Source organism: Cucurbita pepo, chromosome 6, assembly GCF_057944985.1.
Source record: "Cucurbita pepo subsp. pepo isolate OVF chromosome 6, ASM5794498v1, whole genome shotgun sequence".
In the NCBI taxonomy this organism is placed as follows: Eukaryota; Viridiplantae; Streptophyta; class Magnoliopsida; order Cucurbitales; family Cucurbitaceae; genus Cucurbita; species Cucurbita pepo.
The window spans coordinates 15601083-15628140 of record NC_141803.1 but is presented as its reverse complement, the minus strand read 5'-3'; the positions used below and the strand labels follow the sequence as shown (position 1 = coordinate 15628140).

Sequence of the window (27058 nt, the reverse complement as noted above, 5' to 3'; positions counted from 1 at the left end):
AATCACCAACATGATTGGTAAATTCGGCAATAGCAAGTCTCATCTTCTTATTTTCACTATAGGTGTTGCAATCAAACACATGCTCTATCTTTCTTTCCCACTGCAAGTATGCCTCAGAATCTGCCGTTCCACAAAAGGGCGGGATTTTGAGTCTAACTCCCCCATCTCTATCTTCATGTACTCTTTCCATCCTTCTAGGTTGCATAATAGTTGCATGGTTATTTCTTCCTCTCCATCTACCATCAACTTGTCTTTCTTGTACTACTATACCTTCATCTTCTTGTAATGTTCGTTCTTGTCTTTGTTGTTGCGCCCTTCTTTCTTGTCTATCTTCCATCATCATTTCCATCATACCTTGAATTGCTTGAAGAATGGTTGAATTAAGATCTGGTACTGGTGGTACTCCTTCTCCATTATGTGACATTTTGTTATCAAGGGACCTCACCACACTTCTCACAAAAATTTCACTCAGGGACACTCGTGTTTAACACTCAAAGGTAGGCTTTTGGTACTAGGTAAAGAATGTAAAGGTTGGCTTTTTTTTTTTTTTTTTTTTTTTTTTTTTTTTTTTTTTTTGGTGCAATCTTGCTTTAAGCTTGATTATAACCAATTCAACGATCAATTCTAACAAGCTAAGACTAGTATCTCAAGGATCAAGAGCTTGAAAATAAACGATAAGAACAGAATATATATATTTTTTTTTCTCTCAGAACTGATTTTTTTTTTCGATAATCTGAGAGAGAAAAAAAATTGATACAAAAAAAATAACAATAAAAATATTTCACCTCTAGAGCGGCCAAAGAACGTCGACCAAAGGCTCTGATACCAAATGATAAGTGCCAACAATGCTGGAATTTGCAAAGCTATAGGTCCTTCTAGAATCCTTGCAAAACGCTCACAGAGAAAGCTAACTTAACGGATTGATTCCAACCAAGAGCTGGTTAGAAGATGAATGACTCTTAGATCGAACTTGGAATCTATGATGGTCACTCTTAGATACCAAGACAATTCACTCCAGAATTAGCTTGATCAAAACTAATTCAATGAATCGGTTTAAACATCAAACCTAAAGCAAGATTTGAAAAAGAATAACACCAAAAGGGTATCAAGAAAACACAAAGGTTTTTTCTGTATTCAACCAAAATCCCTCAAACATGAATATTATATGCCTTTAAATAGGCCCAAAAGATAACCCTAACAAAATAAAGTTCAGCCACCCACCACTAATAAATGCTAATAAATGCTATTAAATACAAATTGAAGAATATAAGGTAATTCATACAAACTTTTAATAAATGCTATTAAATATAAATTGAAGAATACAAGGCAATTCATAAATTGTCTTAATTGGTAGTTCAACTACCAAAGGCAAGTCTTCTGATCACTTTCCAATGTCAGTCACTCCATTATTTTCTTGATTTGATACTTGAATCTTCTTTGTATTGCTTCTTATAATTGCTTGTTCGGGTACATGCACGTGATCAGTTGTTGGATTCATATCAATATGCGCTACATATATACGATATATTTAACCGCATTTTTGTTTTATTTACGAATTGAACAAAAGGAGAGAATCTAAGATATTTAAATAAGATTTAAATATCTTAATTAATTATGTGTCGGAATTGATTGGGATTGACATTTGAATTAATATTAAATATTAATTAAATAGTTTAATTAATCATTTAATGTTACTTTAATTTGAAATTCATTATTCAAATTAATTGTTGAATTAAAATGAAGAAAGTCAAAATGTTGACTTAATTTAATGGAAAAATCCATGTTAGTGGAATTTTGAGGTGTCAAAATTTGGTTTAACAAAACTTGCATGCTTGCGAAATAAACCCCAAGTTTGAGTGGAATTTTGAGTGTCAAAATTTGGTTAACTCAAACATGCATGCTTGCCACATAATCCCAAACATTTGAGTGGAATTTTAAGTGTCAAAATTTGGTGATCTCAAATTTGCATGAACATGCAAACATGACTATTTAAATATAGTGATCATGGTACATGGAAGGGTTTCTTCTTCTTGGTGAAAAACCTTGAGAAAAACCTCTCACAAACACTCTCTTCACATATACAAAATCCCTCCCAAGTTTAATCACTCACTGGATTCCACAATCCCGTTCTAAGGCCAGAGGATAGTGGAGAAGACACTAGTGGTGGTTCGAAACCGGTTCGTGAGAAAAAAGAAGTTTGAACTACAAAAGGTTAGTATCTAAACTCATTAAGTTTTAATACTTATGAACATGCTAGTCATTTACTATAATTGATGTTCTAAAAGTGCCTAAGATCCAAATTGCTTCCGCATGTCTTATATTAACACCATCACTTCAATGTTTATAAATTTTAAAAAAATGTTATTGACCTAACCTAACATAAATACTATGACTTAAATACGGAAACCGAAGTATGGTAACTACATTTAATGGCCTCCTCAATTGATGTACATGTACATGGAGTCTTTGTCTTTACCTTTAAAAATTTCAAACATGTATTTAAAAATACTTAACAAGTGATCCCACGGTAAAGGTCAAGAAATATAATCACGTGGTCACATACCTTTCAAGACTACTCCTGAAGCTTTACTTTCTTTTCTAGATAGGGTTGGATGCGTAGTACTTCTCTACGCACGACTCACGGCATCGTGCATGAACCCACTAGGCAAAAAAGGTTGAAGGACGATGGGCAAGGCTTGTCTATGGCAACTGCTCCAGAGTTCGCTCCCAACATCGACCAGCTCCTTATTACTTGAAAAAATGGAGAATCAGGAATGAGTACAAAGACTCAGTAAGTTGCCTACTTGTAGGCTCTTAATTGTGTCCTTGATATGCTAGGGTACCACACTCTTTCTTGTCTTGTTCTCGTTCTTTTTTTTATGTACTTAGGCCCTCTAGTTCTTGTTCTTGACTTGGGGTTCTTATCATGGTCTGTCTTGAGTTGCTTGGTCCTTGGATTCTGAAACCTTGGTTCTTGTCCTTAGCACTTGGATCTTGATCCATGTTCTAGTCCTTGATGTTTGTCTTGCTAATGGTACTTTCTAGGTTCTTGTTCTTTTCTCGGTTCTTTCTCCAAGACACTCCCCCTAGGATTTACGGTACTAGCCATGCACCTGACAATATGTGCCCAAGACTTCATGCGTTTCAAGCGACACAATCTTAACCTACGTCCAATGCTACATGCGTTCCAAGCGACATAGTCTGAACCCGCATCTTAGGGCTTGCCCTTCGATACGGTCTAAAAACCTATGCCCAAGGCTTCATGCGTTCCAAGCGTCATAGTTTGAAAACATACATCAAATGCATCTTACGTTCCAAGCGATGTAATCTAATCCTGCCTCAAGGGCTTGCCTAATGATACAGTCTGAATACCTACGCTTAAGGCTTCATGCATTCCAAGCTGCATAGTCTGAATCATAAACATGTTATACCGTGTGAGGTCTTAGGAGGTTCTTGATTCTTGGCTAAGGTAACGTACTCTCTTCTTGTTCCATTGTGGCCCTAGACTACTCCCTATAATAGACCATAAAGGTCATGTGATCGGTAACACAGGAGTCTCAACAAGAAATTTAAATCGTTAGTTCAAACTTTTATGATTTTAGTGATGATTTTAGAGATGGAATTTCTACTTGAGGAGGAGAAAAATGCTTAGAAAATTATCATAAATTTCAAGAAAAATATAAAAGTAATTGAAAAAAATTGTCGAAGTCAATCTTGAGAGGTAAATTGGTAATTTTACCATCCATTCTTTATTAAGGGTCCTAATTAGATGGTGAATGATGAAGGAAAAGAAAGAAAGAAAAGAAAAAAAGAGAGAAAAAGGAGTTGGAGAGGGAAAGTCGAAATCTGCTTCGCACATCTATTTGGAGTCTTAGTTTTGTTGGAGCTTCTTCACAAGACTTGCTCAATAGGTTGAGGGCAACCATTTTGGACTTTTGAATAACTCAATTCCGTCAAGAGTCGAGAAAGAACGGAATATATGATTTTTGGGTTCTTAATTCCGAGTTTTTTTCAAATTCGAGAATTTTTCTTAGAATTAGGTTCTGAAATTTAGTATGTGATATGCAGGAGATTTTTCATGTGTTTTATGAAGGAAATTAGAGTTGATTTGGACCAGAGTGTTGAATTGTGATGAACATGAAGAAGCTAATTTTTTTTTTTTTTGTAAGTTTTAGTTTTTGACAATATGTGGACTCGATTATTTCTTGGGGTGATTGACTAAAAATTATGAGAAAAATGCCTTAGTAAAGGTGGATTAAAAGTCTACAATTTTATTGAAGAAACTAAGTTAATTCGAGTTGTGTAGAGAGAGTTATGAAAATATAAAAAAAATAGAAAAGAATCAAAAATTGGTTTGGAAATCTGTAAATTTTGACAAAGGTGTCAAATGCGCAAGTGACCGCACGTGAGAGAGAGATTCCAAAATTTTAAAGCTCCTAACACGCGGAAAAGCTAGTTCAGGAAGACATGCATCATCCTTATAAATAACCACCTAGAACTTAAGCAAGTAATACTTGTAGGGATTGCTAGGACATATTAACATGTAAGCATAATGAGCGTTGGTGTTGGGGAAGAGGGATAGTGAAAGAGATAGGAATAGATAAAATAGATGAAAGCCGCAATGTCTTGTTATTGTTTTCTGACTCAATGCTCAAAAGACACAATTCTAGTATTCCTAGGTTTATACACTGGAACAGAAATAGTAAAATATGGAAATCTACATAATTCTAGTATTTCTGTACTTATACACTGGACCAGAAATAGTAAAATATGGAAATCTAGATAATAGTAAAATATGGAAATCTAGATAAATTCAAATTACTGCCAATCTCCTAAAATCGGGTTAGTTTGAATATTTGAATTATATCTCAACTACTTTAAATCACATCTTCTTTTTTGAATACTTTGAATCATATCTCAACACTCCCCCTTCTTTTTGAATACTTTGAATCATATCTCAACACTCCCCCTTGATTCAAAGTTGCAGATGTCAAGTACAGAGTTTTTCTTTTGACAAGGCCTTCATAAGTATGTCTGCTTCAACCCGTACAATGTCTGTCTCAGCTTGTATACCTTTGCTTCTTTGTATTCCTTTATGAATCCCTTTGGCGGTGTTACATAAACCTCTTCTTGTAAATCTCCATCAAACTGATAAACAGGCCACCACAATGGGTTGCACGTCTCATGTAAATCTCCATAGAACTTTTCGTTTGGAAAGTCAACCATATCCCATGTTCCATTTTTCTTAACGGACTTCATCTCTACTGCCATGGCTTTCTTTCAGTCTTCTTTTTCAGTTGCTTCTTCATAATTCATTGGTTTGAAACAGTAAGAGCAAATTGACATGATGCATATATGTCAGCTAAAGATTTATACTTCCTTGGAGGTGTCTCATCCAAAAGTTCTTCAAGAGAAGAATTGTTGTTCATTGATGTTGAAGATGATGAATTTGACACATTTTGTGTTGCAGTGGATGCACTGGAGTTGACCCTTGTCTCTTCATTTGGGGAAACTTCAGCGGTAATCTTTTGCTGCTCCTGTTCTTTACTCCAATCCCAACTCACGTTCTCATTAAATATTACATCCCTTCTAACTAAAATCTTTTCACTAAGAGGGTTGTATAATTTATATGCCTTTGATGGAGTACAATAGCCAATGAAAATGCATTTTTCAGATTTTTCATCAAGCTTTTAACGAATTTGAGAATGTTTCAAAGCATAAGCAACACAACCAAAGATTCGTAAATGACTTACAGTTGGTTTCCTTCCATGCCATGCTTCATAAGGAGTTCGATTCATAACAGCCTTTGTTGGTGAGAGATTTAATAGATAAACAGATGTTGCTACAGCTTCTGCCCAAAATTGGTTTAGAAGTCTCCTTGCTTGTAACATACTTCTTACCATCTCCACAATAGTTCGATTTTTTCGTTCAGTGATTCCATTTTGTTCTGGAGTGTAAGGAGCTGTTAACTCCCTTTGGATGCCCTCTTCTTCACAAAACAGATTGAATTCTTTAGATATGAACTCGCCACCTCTGTTTGTGCGAAGAACTTTAATGTGACAGCCACTTTGGTTCTCCACCATAGCTTTAAAAATCTGGAACTTCTGAAAAGTTTCTGACTTATGTTGTAAGAAGTAAACCCAGCTCATGCAACTATAATCATCAATGAATAGTAAAAAGTATATACTCCCACCCAAGGACTTCGTTTGCATTGGCCCACATAAATCAGCATGAATTAGTTCTAGACAATGTGAAGCTCTTTTAGCTTTTCCAACAGGAAAGGACTTCCTAGTCTGCTTGCCATAAATGCATCCTTCACATAAATTAGTTGAGTCAATTCTTGGTAATCCGAAAACCATACATTTATCCCTGAGTATTTTCAGGTCATTCATATGAAGATGTCCATATCCTAGATGCCATAATGTTGAGTCATCTTTTGTGTTAGCAGTAAGAGCAAAATCCTCCATGTTAGAAACATCTAGTTGAAACATCTTATTTGAAGTCATGTGAATTTGAATTTTATGGCCTGATTTCTTATGTGTAATGACACATGTGTTGTCATCAAATAGAACGGAATGTCCTCTGGTCATCAATTGTCCAACACTCAATAAATTGTACCCTAAATCAAGTACAAATTGAACATTATCTAATTGTTTTATCTTACCATGACGGGTTTCGACTTTCACTGTACCTTTTTCTTCAACTTGCATGTCTTTTGTATTTCCAAGTTGCACCTTAATTTTTTGTGTCACATCAAGCTCTTTGAATAAGGATTTGGTGCCTGTCATATGGTTTGAGCATCCGCTACCAACAAACCATAAGTCACATTTTTTCGGATTAGTATCCATGCACGCCATAAACAGCTTTTCTTCTTCTTCTTCATTCTCTTCTGCAAGCTGCAAAATTCATTCGTTGATTTTTATACCAACAATCAGATTTTGTGTGCCCATACGTTCTGCAATGGTAACATTGTTTGACATTCCTTTGTTCATTGAATTGTCTCTGTCCATCACTTCTCCATCTACCCCTGTTACCGTGACCACCATGGAAGCTGCGAAATCTTCCTCTTCCACGACTTCTACCTGCTAAATGAATATTTTCTCTTTCGTTGTTTTCGTTGTTGGTTGTCTCCTTTACTTGTATTGACTTTTCTTTGTTCCTTTCTGATGATCTGTTGATTCTTGCCTCATGAGCCTGAAGCGAGTCCATCAGTTCATCAAGGGAGAGTATGGATAGATCCTTAGCTTCTTCTATGGAAGCCACCACATGGTCAAACTTTGGAGTCAAGCTTCTCAACACCTTTGCAACAATTGTTTCGTCTGAGATTTTCTCTCCATAGATACGCATCTGACAGACTATTGCCATTGCTCTTGACAAAAAATCAGCAATTGATTCACTATTCGTCATGAGTAGAGTTTCAAAATCACATCTTAGAGATTGCAATTTCACTTTCATGACCTTTGAATCTCCTAGAAACTCCTTCTTTAGAATTGACCATGCCTGCTTTGATGTGGTTGCTACTGCAATTTGTGAAAAAATAGTCTCATGAACTACTTGCTGAATAATGAATAGAGCCTTGGCATCGTTTTTCCTACTTTCTCTTAGTCTCTCTTTTTCTTCTATTGTGGGTTCAAATACATCAACGAACCCATGCTCCACCAAGTCCCATAGCTCCTGCGATCTAAGCAAGGTCTTCATCTTGATGCTCCACCACTCATATTTCTCACCATTAAAGATTGGTAACAACGGTGCAGAGGAAGAAAAACCAGCTACTGCCATTTTTGTTTTGTGAAAGAAAATAATCACTCACCCTCGTGTCGAAGGAACTTGGCTCTGATACCAAATTTGTTGGAAAAGGGATAGTGAAAGAGATAGGAATAGATAAAATAGATGAATGCTGAAGTGCCTTGTTATTGTTTTCTGACTCAATGCTTAAAAAGATTACCCAATTCTAGTATTGATAGGCTTATACACTCGACCAAAAATAGTAAAATATGGAAATCTACATAAATTCAAATCTACTAACAATCTCCTAAAATTTGGTAGTTTGAATATTTGAATCATATCTCAACTCCTTTAAATCATATCTTCATTTTGAATACTTTGAATCATATCTCAACAGTTAAGTGGTTAGGATACATGTGATTAGGTGAACGAGGTGAAATATTATGACACTTTATATTATAAAATTACGAAATTGCCCTTAGAACATGAGAATTGAGAAGCATACCTAATTTATTGTCTTCCGTGGTGGGATGATGGAGGAAGGGTTATCTTAATTTGTTCTTTGAGTGATTGGTGAATGTTATCTTCTTGTTAAACTTGTTTGATTGTGTGTATGATTTAACCTTATGAATTTCATGCATTAAGGGTTGGTAGGAATATCTTCGTAATAAATATTTGTTAGTGGGTAGACAAGCTCTACGCGTTAAAAGAAGATCGATAGATATTTTTTTCCTAGTAGAGTATGCAATAAGAACTTAGTTAAGATTAGGGCGTTACATCTATTGCGGCTTACAGGTAGAACTAGAGGGTAGAGGCGGTTTAGGGTCGACACTCTGATCCCCTTACAAAACTAATAAGAATTAAACTTGTTCAAGAGGAATAAAAGTAAATTGGAAGTTCAACCCTATCATTGAACATTACCCCTACCTTATAAGAGTGTCTTCCATGCTAAATTCAAATTAGAATATGATTCTAATAAGGATTTTCTATTTATAAATTGAAACATGACGTTAGTTAAAAGACAAACAACGTTATCATTCGTGAAACTGACAGTAAGATATGTTGGAATTTCAAGTCAACAGAGGATTCCTTTCTGGTCGGTTCTCATAAGTGGAGGAGAGAAAAAGTATCCCGACAGTATGAATATAGTTTGTACACAGCTCGAAACCATGCCCTTTTTTTCAACTATAAAAACTAACCATTCCTCGACAACTCCGAGCCAAAATACACAACAAGGCCATGGCAGGAAACAACAGACAGAAGAAGACAGAAGAAGCCTGGCTTTTCATTTTCAATCTGCAGCCTATTCAAAAGCAAAAATGGTAGTAAAAGAGATTGTTTTAACCCTACTGATCCCACTCTTGATGAGGGCTTGAGTTTCAATAAGTCGTGGCCGAGCAATTAGGACGAACGTCACAATTGGGTTGCTGTGTCGGGTATTGACCAAAAAGCTGAGAAGTTCATTAGAAAGATCCATCAGAGTCGTGTTTTAGAGGCCGAACAGCGGTAACGGGAGTTCGAGTAAAAGGAGACTACTTAACTTAAAAAGAAGAGTTGGGTTTGATGTATGTCAGGCGCGCAGGCATGACTATTGAAAATTTCAATGTTTTGGAATGAAAAGTGGACAAGTCATATTAAGATACCTTCGGCTCATAAGACCAACGCTCTAACCAACTGAGCTACAGAACCTTGGATGCTTTGATTAAATCAATACTTAAATGAAAATAATATAATAATACGTTACGAACAAAATAAGTTTTAAATAAAATGGTTTGCTTTGAAGCTAGATGCAAAATCGAAACCGTACCCATAAGTCGAATGCTACCACGACTCGCATTCTCCGACGACTTACACAATTTTTTTTTTTTGATGGACGGTTTTCTCTAAATTGAGTGGTCAACAATGAAAATTTGCTTGACAAGAGATTAAACTCATTCTCTATTTGAAGAATTATCTCAAAATATTTGAAAAAAAAAATCTTCCAACAAAGATTTGTGGAATTAAAGTGTAGTTTTATGGGCGTGAGTTTCCTCCGACCTTTTTCCAAGTTCCGACGGCGACAAATAGGGTCTACGGATCATTACGAGTATAAAGACCTTACCATGGTTACATACGGAGTTGCTTTTAACATGTGGTTAATTCTGTTAAAAGATATTTAGTACTGAATTATAGTTTATCATATATATTTTATTATAGGCAAATATTTAGATAGTTATTAGAGTATCTTTCCATTTATTGCTCTTTTCATATCATGTAATTTAAGAAAACTTTCACACCCATTTATGTGAGGTGGTTTTAGCACATATTCTCAGATTCATCACGACACTGCATTCGAATCTCTTCCTCGTCGGTGTGTGTTTGTCGAAAAATCTCGTAGGTGGTGTTCTGGGGAGGCTAACAATCGTTTGGTGTGTCGTGTGAGTGGGTTGTGAGGGAGGGAGCGTGGTCTATTTAGTGGGCGAGGATTCACGCACCCGCCAGAATTCTCGTGTTCTTCGATGACTGATGCATATTTTATATTAAAGAAAAGAAGTAATTTAATGATTCATCTAGAAAATGTGTAATCTATTGTGCTCGGGTCGAATTCATTTTTTATGGCGCTATAGTTCACCTCAATTTAGTATACCTCGATTCGTTGGGTTTAGTCTACATTGTAGTTCCATTTATTTGAATTGACCTTCCTCTAATTGAATTTTGTGCATGCTAAGTGATGGACTAATTCCTTTAATATCTGATGCAAAATTAATGGTAAATTTTATATGTTTGACATCAATTCCATTAACTTTTTCTTGGTAGTGACTATTGTTGTTTGCAAGTAGCTTTCCAAGGGGTCTATTTCTCAATTCAAACATCGACCCCTTTGGATGTCAAAATTTCATAAGGATACTTGTTGACTCTGTATCACTCCATCATTCTTAAATATATACTCCCTTATCAGACTTTCCAAAGATGTTCCAGGAAATTGCTTATTTTGGCGAGCTCTAAAATCGGAAGGATGATTCGCCTTGGGTTGAGTTGAGCTTGCTGATTGTATGTATTTTGATTGTATTGAATGGTTCCTCCTCCCTAGATTGTAAGTGTTCGAAATTGATTTTTTTTTCTGGTAGCTTTGATTTCCCACGTAAAAAATTGAAGCTAGATTACTAGGTCAAGGATCAAATGTATGCTCGTCTCCACCGTACACATAGGACTAAGTTGTTGCTTAGGTTATCATTGCAACTTGCATCGGTGCTTTCACTACTAGTCCCTAGCCCATGTTAAAGCTCGTAAGTTATTAATCATCGAAGCTTACTAGGCATTGATCGAGGTTGATCCATTAACCTCCATTAATCCCTTGGCCTTTTTTCCTGAGTTACTCTTCACGTCTGTCTATCGACAATTATTGAATTCTACTCTTTCTAATGTCTCATATGCCTTTGTTGTATATTCTTGACAAAATGACTCAATTTGCATAAGCATCCACTACTTGTTTTTGTGGCATTATTAAAATCCTTGTAAAAGATTTCTATGTTGTTATAAAAGATCAAAAGCCTAAAAGAATATGCCATGGATGAAAATTGGATTGTATGTGTATTTTTTACCCTTAAACAACATAAGTCGAATAAAAAAAAAATGCAAATGACGAAAATGAACAAAAGAATTAAACCAATAATAATAATAATAGTTAGCAGGTACATAATTCAACCTTTGATACATGAGCTTGTGTGCAATGTCGGTGCACCTGTGTCATGCGACACTGTCCTTGAGAGACGCATTCTAAAGAAAGGCTCTCGAGATACTCATGCTGTAATGTTCTCACACACTGTGATACACGTATGTGCCACAAGGTAGCTCATTTAGGCCACAGGGCCCGGTGGTGGTCGATACCTGACACCATACCTCTCCCTATAGTACATTTTGAAACATTTTTAATCTTTCTAAAGTAGACATCATTTCCACGAGCAGTCATTCGACCCTGTAGAGAATTCGTCTTATATCTAATTGACACCAAATTTTGTGATCTTTTACATTTCATATAGACAAACTTAACTTCAGAGCCGCATGGTAAAACTCGTAACAAAACCTTGAGGTTATAGCTTGATAGCCCTACTTTGCCCTCTCTGAGCTTGTCTTCGACATTTTTTTCGCCTCTTTCTTTCCTACCTTGCTTCTACCTCAACTTGACTTTGAACACTCTTCTGGGTATGTTGGATGATACACCATTCTCCTCAGTCGCATCATGTCACTTATCTTTCTCGACTCTCACATGGCCGGATGGACACCACTTGAGGTTCACCACCACTTTTTGTTTTTGTGTGGGGTACAACTTACTTGTTTTCTCAGTGAGGTCGTTACATCAGACATAGGCCAGTGAGGGTTGTGTGATCGAAGTTCAGTTGGACTACACTGCACAATAGATCCTCCATGAAAGGGGGTGTAGGTTTACGCGGGTAGTCGTAGTATCTGGCAAGTACATGAGGGGTCACTCCCCAACCTTAAGTGACTTAGTGGTTAGTAGGGTTTGCTAGCTAACCTCTCAGATAAGAATAGAACAAGCAAGCACATACAACGATATCGAATTATACAAGGTAGCTCCTCAACCCAGAACACTGATACCCAGTGCGTAAGCTAAGTGAGTTACCCATGTCAAAGAGTAGGAAGGGTTAAATATCTAAAACCAAGATATAAGTGCCTACTATTATATTTGTTGCTTATCGGGTGTAATATATATTCACCCCTTCATTTATTTGTTTTTAGATGCATTTATTTGTTTTTAGATGGTTGATGCCACTAGTCAAGGTGAAGGGTGCTCGGGAGGAGCTTTGCAGCCTCATCGCCCCAAACATTCTAGTGTATCCCGATCCCTTTTCTTATTTAGTAAATTTTTACATGTATAATCAATATTGGTTCCAACGGGGCTTGAATCCGCAACTTTTTGCTCATAAGATCAACGCTCTAACCAACTGAGCTACAAAACCTTGGATGCTTTAACAAAATCAATCTGAAAGAAAAAACAGTGTACGAACAATTCCTAAGCCCATTCGTATGCACGCCAAGGTGGAAGAATAGAGCTTGGACACTGTTGTTGTCTCTATTCTTTAGCCGATTTTAGTAATATTTTTTATTCATTTCTAGATTATTGAAAATTGTACGAACAAGTGAAGCATGTTGACAAATTACTCCAGTATTCCTTTATTGACGTACTCAGAAAATCTAGTCTCATAGGAGACGAGCATAGCTACTCGGGATTACAAACATGACTTAAATACCAGTTACTTAAGTAAGGTAGCTTGCTCCTAAAATCAGTTGCTCAACGTGTTAAAAGAGTTATAAGAATAGAGCGTGGGCATTCTTGTTGTCCCTATTCTTTTGCAAATTTTAGTAATATATTTCTTTAAGTATTCCCTCCCTCTTATGTATATCTAATTGAATACTTTATTTTGTAGTGCAAGTACATTATAAAATTTCAATTACGAAGGGAAGTCTCTTGATTAGATTGTATTAAAAAAAATAATGTTAGCTTTTTTATAGTCATAAATAAAAATTATAATAAATTTATAAACATAGAAACGTTAACCATGGTTATTATAAATGATTAAATAACATTATTATATCATAATTTTAAAACTATAAAATTATATTATAGCTTTAAAAAATGCTATAAAATGTTTTCGTAGCAACTTTATAAGCTATAGCTTCATAATCTATTATGGTACTCATTCTAACTATAAAAAAAACACTATAAAAAGTACCAAACATTTTACAACATGAGGTGCCACGATGTACAAAAAAAACATTATAAAAAGTCTAAAATAGTGTTTTTCATAGGTTATCGTATACATTATTTATTGTAGTGTCATAACCTATGCCCTTATGCAAAATTAAGCCTTTAAAACTTCACCATAAAACAAAAACATCTTTAAAACAACAGAAAAAACTAAATAAAACAAGTAAAACATTAAAAGTAAAAACATCATATACTAACCTAAGACTAAGAAAATAAAATATCACTGTCCTATGGACTTTCCATGGTCTCTACTTGCGATATCATCGTCAGCTGTATGTGCTTTGCCTTTACCTGAATCGGAAGTAGCACATGGCTTGAGTACTTGAGTACTTGAGTATTTTAAGAAATACTTAGTAAGTGACCCCACTATTGAAGCTAGGGAATGCAAACACATGAAACTCATGTTCTAGGGACCTATTGTCAAAACAATCATAAGGGAGTGGCCTCAAGTCAAGAAAAAATTGGATGTGTAATACTTCTCTACACACGACCCACACGTGCAAGCGTAGATCCCTAGGTGGTTCGCACCCCCTGGACCCATGATAGTCGAGCTAGCTGTTCGTAGGTCGGCAAACCCCCCAGTGTCATGTGAGACATGATCATCGTCATAATAGTGTACACATTTGTACTCGTCATCATCGTAAAATGCATGAGATCCCTATAGTTTCTTCTTTAGACACAACCCTATATACCGTTCACACATTACTCTAAGTAGCATTCATGCCTTAGTCATCATCATTAATATTAATTAAGGTTGTCTTAGAAAAATCATCGTCATAATGTATCATGATATTTAATACATACACATCATCTTAATATGAAATAATGTCATATTAAGTCATCTCATCATCATACATCTTACATCGCCATGTTATCACACATGATCATCATCATATCCTCACCATACAACGTAATCATGGTAACAGTATCGTATAACATCATATAACATAGTCACATCATCATATATCTAGTTTCATGATCATATAATATAATCCCATCATCATATAATATAAAGCATAAATGACACGTGCAAGGGCCATTGGGCACGTGTCGTCATACATAAATCAAGTCTTCCGATCGAGCTGATAGTAAGACCACTTACTTTGTTGGTCTAGGCCGAGACTACTACGACTCCTTGGTGCGGCCACTAATTTGGTTTGTCTAGGCCGAAGATACTACGACTCCTTTATAATAGCTTAATGTTGTTGTTTGAAATTTAATTCTGGTGGAGTCCAACAATCATAAATAGAATTCTAGTGTGTTAGTTTTGCATAAAATTATTTAAACTAGCTACCCTTAATTTTGAATAAAATAATTTAAACGTGCTCCTAATAATTTAATCTAAACTTACTCCTAATGATTTAAGCTCACTCATCCTAATTATGCATAAATACTTTAAACTTGACTCCACAGTTTTAAACTAACTAAAAGGTAGTCATACTAACTTTAAACGTTGTCTTGAGTCGTCATAAAGTGTATTCTTTCGAATCATTCTGTGGGATGATAAAATGAAGTGAATGACCTCCATAGGTGAACCCGACATCTAATCTTATGCAATTTGGCACAATTTCACCTTTTTCTTTTCTTTCTATTTTTTGAGTTATTACAAATATCATAGTACTAAAATCTCAAAACCTAAAAAAATGAATATTTCATTTTATGTACTTTTACATATTTAACTCATAAATAGATGTCTATTAAACTTGAATATTTTTCTCTATCATAGGTAACAAAATGTTCACAATGAGTCAGCATTATCATTGCCCCTCGCAAGTTGTCACATGTTAAATTCTCTTCCATCAACTGTTCTAGCTACTAATCTCCACTCCCTTTCGTTGAAACTCGGGTGTTATATGTATAGCAACATGTAAAATTGCGCTATTGCTGGAAAATGCGCGAGTGCTAGAATTCTCACGTTTGCAACCCATATTCTCTCCGCGATGCCAAGGATATGCCAAATGACATCACGCTCGATCAACCCTCACAACACACCTGCAAGAGAATAACCACGATTAACAGAGAAAGATCGAATGATCGTCATAATTTCCTGACGAACGCAAACCGACAAAGACAAACCTCACCACACCTCACCTCTTGTTTTAAGACACCTAATGAACCATGAATAATCCCCAAAAATGGTGTCGTAGCTTTGCTAGCAAAAACGATGAATTGATTTTGGGTACGAATTTCCATGCTCAAAAGTTTTAAACCTCCACCAAGGTTCATTTCAATTGGTTCTTGCGGGTACACAACTTTCCTTGCTCAAGTTCGAACCTCTAAGGTTCATTGGTTCTGGCGGGGCTTGAACTCGCGACCTTTAGCTCATAAGACCAACACTCTAACCAACTGAGCTACAGAACCTTAGATGTTTTAAATAAATCAATATTTTAATGAAAATAATATAATTATAAATGTACAAATTAATTAAAGTGAACTTTAAATTTAGTCAAGAATCGAGTTTTAGGAGAGGTATATGTAAGGTCGAGTTTAAAAAAACACCTTCTCCATGTACTTCTCCTATGAAGGATTTAATGTGTCAGTTACCCGTTTAAGTCACCCATTGTCTCCACTGGGAATCAAACCCAGAGTCTCAAGTTTCATAGACCAGTGCCTTATCTATTGGGCCACGGAGTCATCAATACATATATATTTTTTTACGCTCAGCTCGAGTTTACTACCAGATTATGGTTCCCACCTTGCTTCTTACCTTCTTTCATTGTATGTACCTTTTAAATAAACGAATGCTCAAACAACGATCACTCTTTTGCTTTTATGATAATCTTCTGTCATTGCATTGTCACAATCCAATTTTTTAGACTTCGAATCTCAGACCATGAATAAGAGAAAAGACAAAAGCAAATAAAAATAAAATGAAAGTATATATACACTAAAAAAAAATTGCGCCATTTAAAGTCATACAACACCATAGTACAAAATCTAAAAAACATCATTACAAAACACATGTTGCCAAACAGATGTTCGGAATCACGACTCTCCACAATGGTATGATATTGTCCACTTTGAGCGTAAGCTCTCATGGCTTTGCTTTGGGTTTCCCCAAAAGGCCTCATTCCAATGGAGTTAGTATTCCTCACTTATAAACCCATGATCTTCCACTAAATTAACCAATGTAGGACACTCACTCCCAATAAACCTCAACAACAGGAACCGGAGCAACGAGATAAAACATAATAACAATAACAACCCAAAAAAACAAAATGAATTTACGCCCTAGGTCGACACTTCTTTATGATAGTACAACTCTCTAGCACCTCCTCACCTCGATCAATACTTAAAAAAAAACAAATATACTCAGTAAGCTATCTACTTGCAAAGTCTTATCTCATCCATAACCTAGCAAGTTACCTCAGGTTTTACTTTGGGCTCTAAGAAGTACGGGCCTAGGTTAGAAGTTTTTCCTTATCCCAAATGTATTCTTTAGGTAGTTTCTCGTCCCGTCTTATGGTTGGTTTATACTATCCATTGTAGTGGTTTGTCATATAATTGACTTACGCAGTCCCTCAAGGTAGTTTATATTCTACTCACAATAGTGGTTTCTCATGCTATCAACTTATGTAGTCACTCAACCTATCTCAAGGAGGATTATATCCTACCAATAGTAATAGTTCCTTGTATTGCCTAATTATGTAGTCTCTTGTCCCTTCTCACTCTACACATAGTAGTTACTTATTTCATCTATTTTATAGTTTCTTGTTGTCTCTCGAAGTTTGTTTAATCAACATAGAGTAGCGACTCTCCAAGGAAACTATTTATGTAATCCCTCATCCCCTATCAAGGGAGGTTTTCACACCATTATGATTCCTTAAACAGACCAGTTAACATTGCTAGTGGTCTCATTTGTTCTCATACTTTTCCTTGGGTGCCACGGAGATCTAGGTATTATAAAACGTTCTGATCTGATCTTGCATTGTCAAGTCACTCGAGGTTGGCTCCTTGGTGCTAAACTAGTCTTCAACGTACACTCAGGTCTAGACCTCTGATCGCTGCTCACAATCTTAGGGTGTTTGGTCTACTAAAAACCTTTTGTGTAAACCATGGTACTTGTAGTGCCCTAATCTTAACTATATTCATTTATGCATACTTTGTTAGGGAGATATTCCTATCAATCACCTAAAGAACAAAAAACATACTCTATTCATTCATACATGTTTATTAGGTTGATATTCATATCAACACCTAATGCACAGAAATCATAACCTATATATTCAAGCGAGCTCAACCGGGAGATAACATCCATCAATCACTCAAAGCATATATCACAATATCTCATTAATCACTCAAGCTTCCAACTAACGAAAAAGCAAGGTGGGAAGGACACGCTTCATTTCAATAAGTAACCACACAAACTTTAGACAACTAATACACTTGTAGGGATCGCCAAGACGAGCTAGCATGCGAACATAACTTGCCTTACTTGGTTGAAATATCTATGATTAGAACTTAAATTAAGTAACTTTGGATGAGAACGATAAGTGTGATATAAAAATAAAAATAAATTGAGTTGCATGGCCACACACATTAGTCACATGTCTAAGGAGGGGAGTATGCATGCTTTCAGCTTTCCATGTGGTCCAAAATTTGATTGGTTCGGGTCAACCGGTTCAGGTTGGCTGTTAGCATCATGCTGCATGCCACACTTTAGACTATACACACTTCCTCTCTTCATGGCTGACACATGTCTCGCTCTATGAATGTTGCGTTCCTCCACTTTCTGGCCGACACATATCAACCTGCAATTCGTCTTCTTCGATTAGATTTCTAGATTATTGCTTAACAAATGTCGAAACTCCTACCTCCAGATTGATTAAACTTCAATATATATTACATATTAGTTAGTAGTTGTAGTAGGGCTTGAGAACCCGCAACCTTTGGCTCATAAGACCAACATTCTAACCAACTGAGTTACAGAACCTTAAATGTTGTAAATAAATTAATATTTGAATGAAAATAATATAATTATAAGCGTATAAATTATAAGTACACTAAGAGATCGTTACTCAAATGTTTTATACAAATCAATTGAATTGAACTTTAAAATTTTGTTCCGAATCGAGTTTTAGGGGAGATATGTGTAACACCCAATTAAAAAAATAAGAAGACTTTGAAGATGTAATAGAAGGAAAAAGAATAAGAAATTGAAGGGAAGAATTTTATATATCTGCTTGCCTTGTCTTTTTCTTATATTTCGGAACGCTCTAAATAAGAGTATGCATTCGATTCTTCTAATAAGCGAGAACATCTTTTCTTTTTCATTTTGGCAACAAGGGAGTAATTTGGAAATGCATTTTTTGGGTAGTCCAACAACAGAGGGCAACCCCGGGCAATTGAAAGAAAGTCGTGAACGGTCAAAATGAAGATTTTTGACACCTCGATTGTTTGGAAGCACTTTCATGTGAATGAAATCAATTTAGCCAATGTTTTGTCTTGGTTCACTGAAGAAATGATTTTTGATTGAAAAAGAGCCTGAAATTGGCCGACACCTTCGCGCGCATATGTTATAATGCACCAACGTCTGCATTGACTCAAAACCCGGTTTCAATCCTAATTCGACATCACGGAACCTAAATTAGATGTTTTAAATAACTTTTTTTTAATGAAAATAATATAATCATAAATGTACAAATGATATGTACAATAAGAGCTCGTTGCTCACGTGTTCTTTAACGTTCGCCGAGTTTTCAAATATGTTTTTAAGGTTTGGTAGTTTTGTAGCTCTTAATGTTTGAGCATACTTTCCTAATTTAAGTCACGCATCGACTCCACTGGGGATCAAACCCAGAATCTCTGGTTTCGTAGACTAGCGCCTTATCCATTGGGCCACGGAGTCATCAATACATATATATTTTTTTTTATGCTCAGCTCGAGCATACTACCAGATTGTGGTTCCCACCTTGCTTCTTACCTTCTTTCATTGTAGGTACCTTTTAAATAAATGAATTCTCAAACAACGATCACTCTTTTGCCTTTATGAGAATCTCCAATCATTGCATTGTCACGATCCAATTTTTTAGACTTCGAATCTCAGACCATGACTAAGAGAAAAGACAAAAGCAAATAAAAATAAAAATGAAAGTATAAATGCATTGAGCGATTTAAAGTCATACAACACCATAATACAAAATCTAAAAAACATTTACAAAACACATGTTACCAAACAAGAACTAGAGCGAGATACAACATAATGACAATAACAACCCAAAAAAACAAAATGAATTTACGCCCCAGGTTGACACTTCTTTATGACAGTACAACTCTCTAGCACCTCGACCAATACTTCAAAAAAAAAAAAAAAAAAAAAAGGTGTGTACAAATATACTCAGTAAGCTATCTCCTTGCAAAGTCTATAACCTAGTAAGTTACCTCAGGTTTTACTTTGGGCTCTAAGAAGTACAGGACTAGGTTAGGAGTTTTTCCTTATCCCAAATGTATTCTACTTATGTAGTCTCTCGTCCCCTCTTATGGTTGGTTTATACTATCCATAGCAGTGGTGTTAAGGATAGTTGACCGTTCATTATAAGGCAAATATCTTACATTACGGGTTACCATATTTGCCCTTTTATTAAATACAAATATATTGTATTCATTTATTACTCTTTCCTTTTATTGCTATTTCCATATTATTTGTAATTTACCATATTTCTGTATTCTGTAAATGATTATAAATAAGAGACTCTCATCATTCAGCAAACATTTACATGGTATCAGAGCCCTTTCGACCCTGATCCTTTCTTCTCTATGGCTTCCGAATCTTCTTATCATCTTCTTCCTTTCAATATTCTAATCCATATGATCACCATCAAACTTTCTTCCTCCAATTATCTTCTTTGGAAAAGCCAACTTCTCCCTCTCCTTGAGAGTCGAGACATGCTGGGCTATGTTGATAGAAGTATGGTTCCACCACCTTGCTTTGAACCAGAAACCTCCTTAACACTCAACCCCAAATATTTGGCATGGAGAACAGCTGATCAACGACTTCTCTGTCTCCTGCTCTCCTCTCTCACTGAGGAAGCCATGGCTATTGTCGTTGGTCTCTCTACTACACGTGATATTTGGCTTGCGTTGGAAACTACGTTCAGCCATCAGTCGAAAGCTCGTGAACTAAGACTCAAGGATGACTTACAGTTGATGAAACATTGCACCAAACCTGTTGCTGAGTATGCCCGTGACTTCAAAAAAATTTGTGACCAACTTCATGCCATTGGCAGACCCGTCGAGGACATTGATAAAGTGCACTGGTTCCTTCGTGAACTCGGCACCGAATTTTCAGCTTTTTCTACTGCTTAGATGGCTCTCACCCCTATCCCCTGTTTTGCAGATTTAGTCTCTAAAGCTGAAAGGGTGAAAGTTTTGAGTTGTTCCAGCGCTCCCTTGAGTTCTCTGCCTCCACTCCTACAGCATTCACAGCCAATAATCGTGGTCGCACCCATGGAAGCCACCTTGCTTCCTTTACCAACGAGCGAGGTCGTTCTTATTCTCACAAAAACAACTCTTCTAATCGAGGACGAACCCACTCAAGTTAGGGTCGTCGACCACCTCACTGCCAAATATGCTGCAAAGAGGGCCATTATGCTGACCGCTGCAACCAACGGTATGTTCGATCTGATTCTTCTCATGCTCACCTTGCTGAAGCCTTTAACACGTCATGTTCTATTGCTGGACCCGATGCTGCTGATTGGTTTCTGGACACTGGAGCTTTGGCCCGTATGACTGCCGACCCATCTATTCTGGATCAGTCTAAAAATTACACGGGTAAGGACTCTATGATCGTAGGAAACGGTGCATCCCTACCCATTACCCACACCGGTACTCTTTCTCCTGTTCCAAATATTCACTTATTAGATGTCTTGGTTGTCCCTCACCTCACTAAAAATCTTCTTTCCATAAGTAAATTAACGTTTGATTTTTCTCTCTCCGTTACATTTACTAATAATCTTATTACTATCCATAATCGTCAAACAGGAAGGGTGGTGGCAACCGGTAAAAGAGATGGAGGGCTATATGTGCTGGAGCGCGGCAACTCTGCTTTTATTTCAGCCCTTAGAAACAAATATTTATGTGCTTCATATGATTTATGCCATGCTCGTCTGGGTCATGTGAAACATTTTATTATTTCTTTTTTAAATAGAAAAGGTCATCTTTCTCTTACGTCTTTATTGCCTTCTCCATCATTATGTAATACTTGTCAGCTTGCGAAAAGTCATCGATTGCCTTATTCCCGCAATGAACGTAGGTCGTCTCATGTGTTAGATCTTATTCATTGTGATCTTTGGGGTCCTTCTCCCGTCAAATCAAATTCGGGTTTTCTTTATTATGTTATTTTTATTGATGATTATTCTCGATTCACTTGACTTTACCCTTTAAAATTTAAATATGATTTTTTTTATATTTTTCTTCAATTTCAAAAATTTGTGGAAAATCAATATTCTTCTCGTATCAAGGTATTTCAAAGTGATGGTGGTACCGAATTTACTAGTACTTGTTTCAAAACTCATTTACGTAATTCTGGCATCCACCATCAACTCTCTTGTCCATATACACCTGCTCAAAATGGTCGTGCTGAGAGAAAGCATCGTCATGTGACTGAGACTGGCTTGGTCCTTCTCTTTCACTCTCATCTTTCTCCTCGTTTTTGGGTTGACGCCTTCAGCACTGCAGCTTATATTATCAACCGGTTGCCTACTCCACTTCTTGGAGGTAAGTCACCCTTTGAACTTCTTTATGGCTACACTCCACATTATGACAATTTTCATCCCTTTGGTTGTCGTGTTTATCCTTATTTGCGTGATTATATGCCTAACAAGCTTTCTCCCCGCAGCATTCCTTGTATTTTTTTGGGTTATAGTCCTACTCATAAAGAGTTCCGTTGTCTTGATCCCGCCACCACTAAGCTATATATCACCCGCCATGCTCAATTGGATGAAACTCACTTTCGTGCTATCCCTAGCTCCCAGGCCCAACCTCTTTCCTCTATTCCTATTTCAAATTTCTTGGAACCACATCTTTATCATATTGATTCATCCCCCCTTACCACTTCATCACTGCACATTCCTCGATCCAGTTCATCCCCGTGTGATATTTGTTCTGACCTTGTAGATGACTCTGTGCAGGTTGATACTTCTCTTGCAGGTTCCACTTTGCCACCCTCGACTTCTAATTCGACCTCTATTGAACCTACTATTGATTTCTCTTCTTTGAGCACTCATCCTATGATCACACGAGCCAAAGCTGGTATATTTAGGACTCGTCATCCAGCAAATCTTGGTATTTTGGGCTCATCTGGACTTCTTTCTACTCTTCTTGCATCCACTGAGCCAAAAGGATTCAAATCTGCAGCTAAGAATCCTGCTTGGGTGGCTGCCATGAATGAAGAAATTCGAGCATTACAACAAAATGATACTTGGACTTTGGTTCCTCGCCCTGCCAACACCAACATCGTGGGCTCTAAATGGGTGTTTCGTATTAAATATTTGCCTGATGGATCCGTCAAGCGTTTCAAGGCTCGTCTTGTTGCCAAAGGTTATACTCAGATTCCTGGTCTTGACACACTGAAACTTTCAGTCCGGTTGTCAAAGCTATCATTGTCCGTGTTGTGCTTTCTATTGCAGTCACAAATAAATGGCCTCTTCGACAACTTGATGTCAAGAACGCTTTTCTCAATGGAACTCTTATTGAACGTGTTCATATGGAACAACCTCCTGGGTATATTGATCCTCGATTTCCCACTCATGTTTGTCGATTAAAGAAAGCCCTCTTTGGCTTAAAGCAAACTTCTCGTGCTTGGTTTCAGCGTTTTAGCTCATTTCTTCTCACACTTGGGTTTTCTTGCAGTCGCGCTGACACGTCCCTTTTTGTCTTTCATCAGCAATCTAACCTTATCTATTTGCTTATTTATGTTGATGACATTATTGTTACAGGCAACAACTCATCTCTCATTGACAGCTTTACTCGCAAGCTTCATTCTGAGTTTGCTAACAAAGATTTGGGTTCTTTCAGTTACTTTCTTGGTCTTGAAGCTTCACCCACTCCTGATGGTCTCTTTATTAGTCAGTTAAAATATCCTCGAGATATTCTTACTCGTGCTCAGTTGCTCGATAGCAAACCAGTTCACACTCCCATGGTTGTTTCTCAACACCTGGTTGCTGATGGTTCTTCTTTCTCTGATCCTACTCTTTACAGATCTCTTGTTGGCGCCCTTCAATACTTGACTATTACGCGTCCAGATATTGCCTATGCTGTCAATTCTGTCAGTCAATTCTTGCATGCCCCTACTGCAGATCACTTTCTTGCTGTCAAATGTATTCTTCGCTATGTCAAAGGAACACTCCACTTTGATCTTACCTTTCGTCCATCCACTATTCCTAGTACGCTAGTCGCTTATTCGGATGCTGACTGGGCTAGTTGTCTCGATACTCGTCGTTCTACATCTGGCTATTCTATTTATCTTGGTAACAATCTCGTTTCTTGGAGTGCCAAAAAAGCAATCTACTGTCTCACGCTCCAGCTGTGAATCTGAGTATCGTGCTCTTGCCACAACTGCTGCTGAACTTCTTTGGGTTACGCATCTTTTGCATGACCTCAAGGTCCCTATTTCAGAGCAACCCTTACTCTTATGTGACAACAAAAGTGCTATTTTTTTTAGCTCTAATCCCGTTTCTCACAAGCGGGCCAAACATGTTGAACTAGATTATCATTTCCTTCGAGAACTTGTTATCGCTGGTAAACTTCGCACACAATATGTACCCTCTCATCTCCAAGTTGCTGACATCTTCACAAAAAGTATTTCTCGACCTCTCTTTGAATTTTTCAGATCCAAGCTTCACGTACGTTCAAATCCGACGCTCAGCTTGCGGGGGGGTGTTAAGGATAGTTGACCGTTCATTATAAGGCAAATATCTAGATATTTGCCTTACATTACGGGTTACCATATTTGCCCTTTTCTTAAAGGCAAATATATTATATTCATTTATTATTCTTTTGTTTTATTGCTATTTCCATATTATTTGTAATTTACCATATTTCTGTATTTTGTAAATGATTATAAATAAGAGAACTCTCACCACCATTTAGGTGTGGTGGATTCAGCAAACATTTACAAGTGGTTTGTCATATAATTGACTTACGTAGTTCCTCAAGCTAGTTTATATTCTACTCACAATAGTGGTTTCTCATGCTATCTACTTATGTAGTTACTCGACCTATCTCAAGGAGGATTATATCCTACAAATAGTAATAGCTCATTGTATTGTCTAATTATGTAGTCTCTTGTCCCTTCTCACTCTACACATAATAGTTACTTATGTCATCTACTATTATAGTTCCTTGTCGTCTCTCGAAGTTTGTTTAATCAATATACACTAGTGACTCTCCAAGCCAACTATTTATGTAATCCCTCATCCCCTGTCAAGACAGGTTTTCACACACAATTACGATTCCTTAAAAGGACCTGTTAACACTGCTAGTGGTCTCATTTGTTCTCATACTTTTTCTTGGGTGCCATGGAGATCTAGGTATTATAAGAGGTTCTCATCTCATCTTGCATTTTCAAGTTACTCGAGGTGGCTCCTTGGTGCTAAACTAGTCTTCAAGGTACACTCAAGTCTGGACCTCTGATCGCTTCTCACAATTTTAGAGTGTTTGGTTTACTAAAAACCTTGTGTGCAAACCATTGTAGCTGTGGTGCTCTAATCTTAACTATATTCATGTATGCGTACTTTGTTAGGGAGATATTCCTATCAATCACCTAAAACACAAAAAAGATACTTTAATCATTCATACATGTTTATTATGGAGATATTCATATCAATCACCTAATGCACAGAAATCATAACCTATGTATTCAAGCAAGCTCAACTAGGAGATAACATCCATCAATCACTTGAAGCATAGATCACAATATCTCATCCTCCATTCTAATACAACGAAAATCATTAAAAATAGGCAAACAACTCAATTTCTCTTCCTAGTGGTTTTTATTTTTATTTTTATATCATAGTTATCTTTCTCATCCAACGTTACTCAATTTAAGTCCTAATCATAGATATTTCAACCATGTAAGGCAAGTTATACTTGCATGCTAGCTCATCTTGACGATCCCTATAGGTGTATTAGTTGCTTAAAGTCTGTGTGATTACTTATTGGAATGAAGCGTGTCCTTCCTTTTTGTTAGTTGGAAGCTTGAAATTTGTGAAAAACTCAATGGTAGGTCCTAATACAAGTAATCACAATTGACATCAAGACAAAAAAGCCAATGGAGTAAAAAACTCACCTTCAAATGCCTACATGTGCGTTGGAAGGACTCCCACTCGCATGGCCACGTACATGTTGGCACGTGTCTAAGGTGGGGAGTATGCATGCTTTCAGATTTCCATGTGGTGCAAAATTTGATTGGTTCGGGTCAACTGGTTCAGGTTGGCTGTTTGCATAACGCTGCATGCCGCACTTTGGACTATACACACTTCCTCTCTTCATGGCTGACACATGTCTCGCTCTATGAATGTCGTATTCCTCCACTTTATGGCCGATTAGATTTTCGGATTATTGCAATTTCTATATTCCTATTTTCTTCCAATTTTTGTATAATTTCCTACCAACTAGAGTTAACAATATTCTTCAACGAGAGTTATAGAGTTATAATCCTACTTTTTAATATATTTTTATCGTAATTAATGGTTAACTACATAAATTGGATCAAAATGACCAATTTGCCCCCTCAGGTTATTTTGACCAATTTTCCTAATTTTTCTTAATTTTCTTTTATATTTTTTCTTTAGTTTTTCGAATTTTTATTTTTTCCTTCCACACATCTTAAAATTAAAATAATTTTAAAACAAATCGGAGTATAAAACTCCTCGTTGAGACTCGGTGTTACATTCATAACAACACTCTCAAGTTCAAACCTTAATAAGTTTCTATTGGTTGAAAATGAGTGAGTTGAGAAAGGGGGAAAATCTTATAAATCGAAAATTATATATTACAAATTGGTTGTTGGTTCTATCAAGACTTGAACCCGCAACCTTTAGCTCATAAGACCAACGCTCAAGGTGGAGAGGTGCTCGAGAACTGCATTGTCATAAAGGGGTGTCTTTTGGAGTGTTAGTCCAATTTTACATTTTGGAGTCGTTTGTATTTTGTTTTATAATTTTTTTTTGTATTTTGTTTTATAATTTTGTGCTTTGTAAAATTTTGTGCAATGTTGTCTTGTAATTAGATTTAATCTTGTATTTAATTTAGTTGTTGACTTTTTATTTATTTATTTATTTAAATTGATTGATTTTTATATTTTATTTTATTTTATTCCTTTTTTTTTTCTTTTTTTTTTTTTTTCTTTTTGTAGCCTCTATCCAATTTTCGAAGTCTAAAAAATTGAGTCCTAACACTTTCCTAGTATATGGTTTTGATTGGTGTATTGTTGTGCTGCATTTCATAAAAAATTGTAACGGTCAAAGCCCACCCCTAGTAGATATTATTCTTTCTATTTTGGGTTTCTCAGGATTTTAAAACGTCTACCGAAGAGAGGAGAACGAAGCATTCTTTATAAGGGTGCAG

The 27058-nt window shown here is 36.4% G+C and overlaps 2 non-coding genes across 2 annotated transcripts; both read right to left on the bottom strand.

Annotated features, from left to right (window-relative positions):
* Positions 1-15779: 15779 nt before the first annotated feature.
* On the bottom strand, positions 15780-15853 carry TRNAI-UAU (transfer RNA isoleucine (anticodon UAU)). The gene has a single exon. It is a non-coding gene; the product is annotated as a tRNA-Ile (tRNA).
* A 3414-nt stretch (positions 15854-19267) lies between these two features.
* Positions 19268-19340, bottom strand: TRNAR-ACG (transfer RNA arginine (anticodon ACG)). The gene has a single exon. It is a non-coding gene; the product is annotated as a tRNA-Arg (tRNA).
* Positions 19341-27058: the final 7718 nt, after the last annotated feature.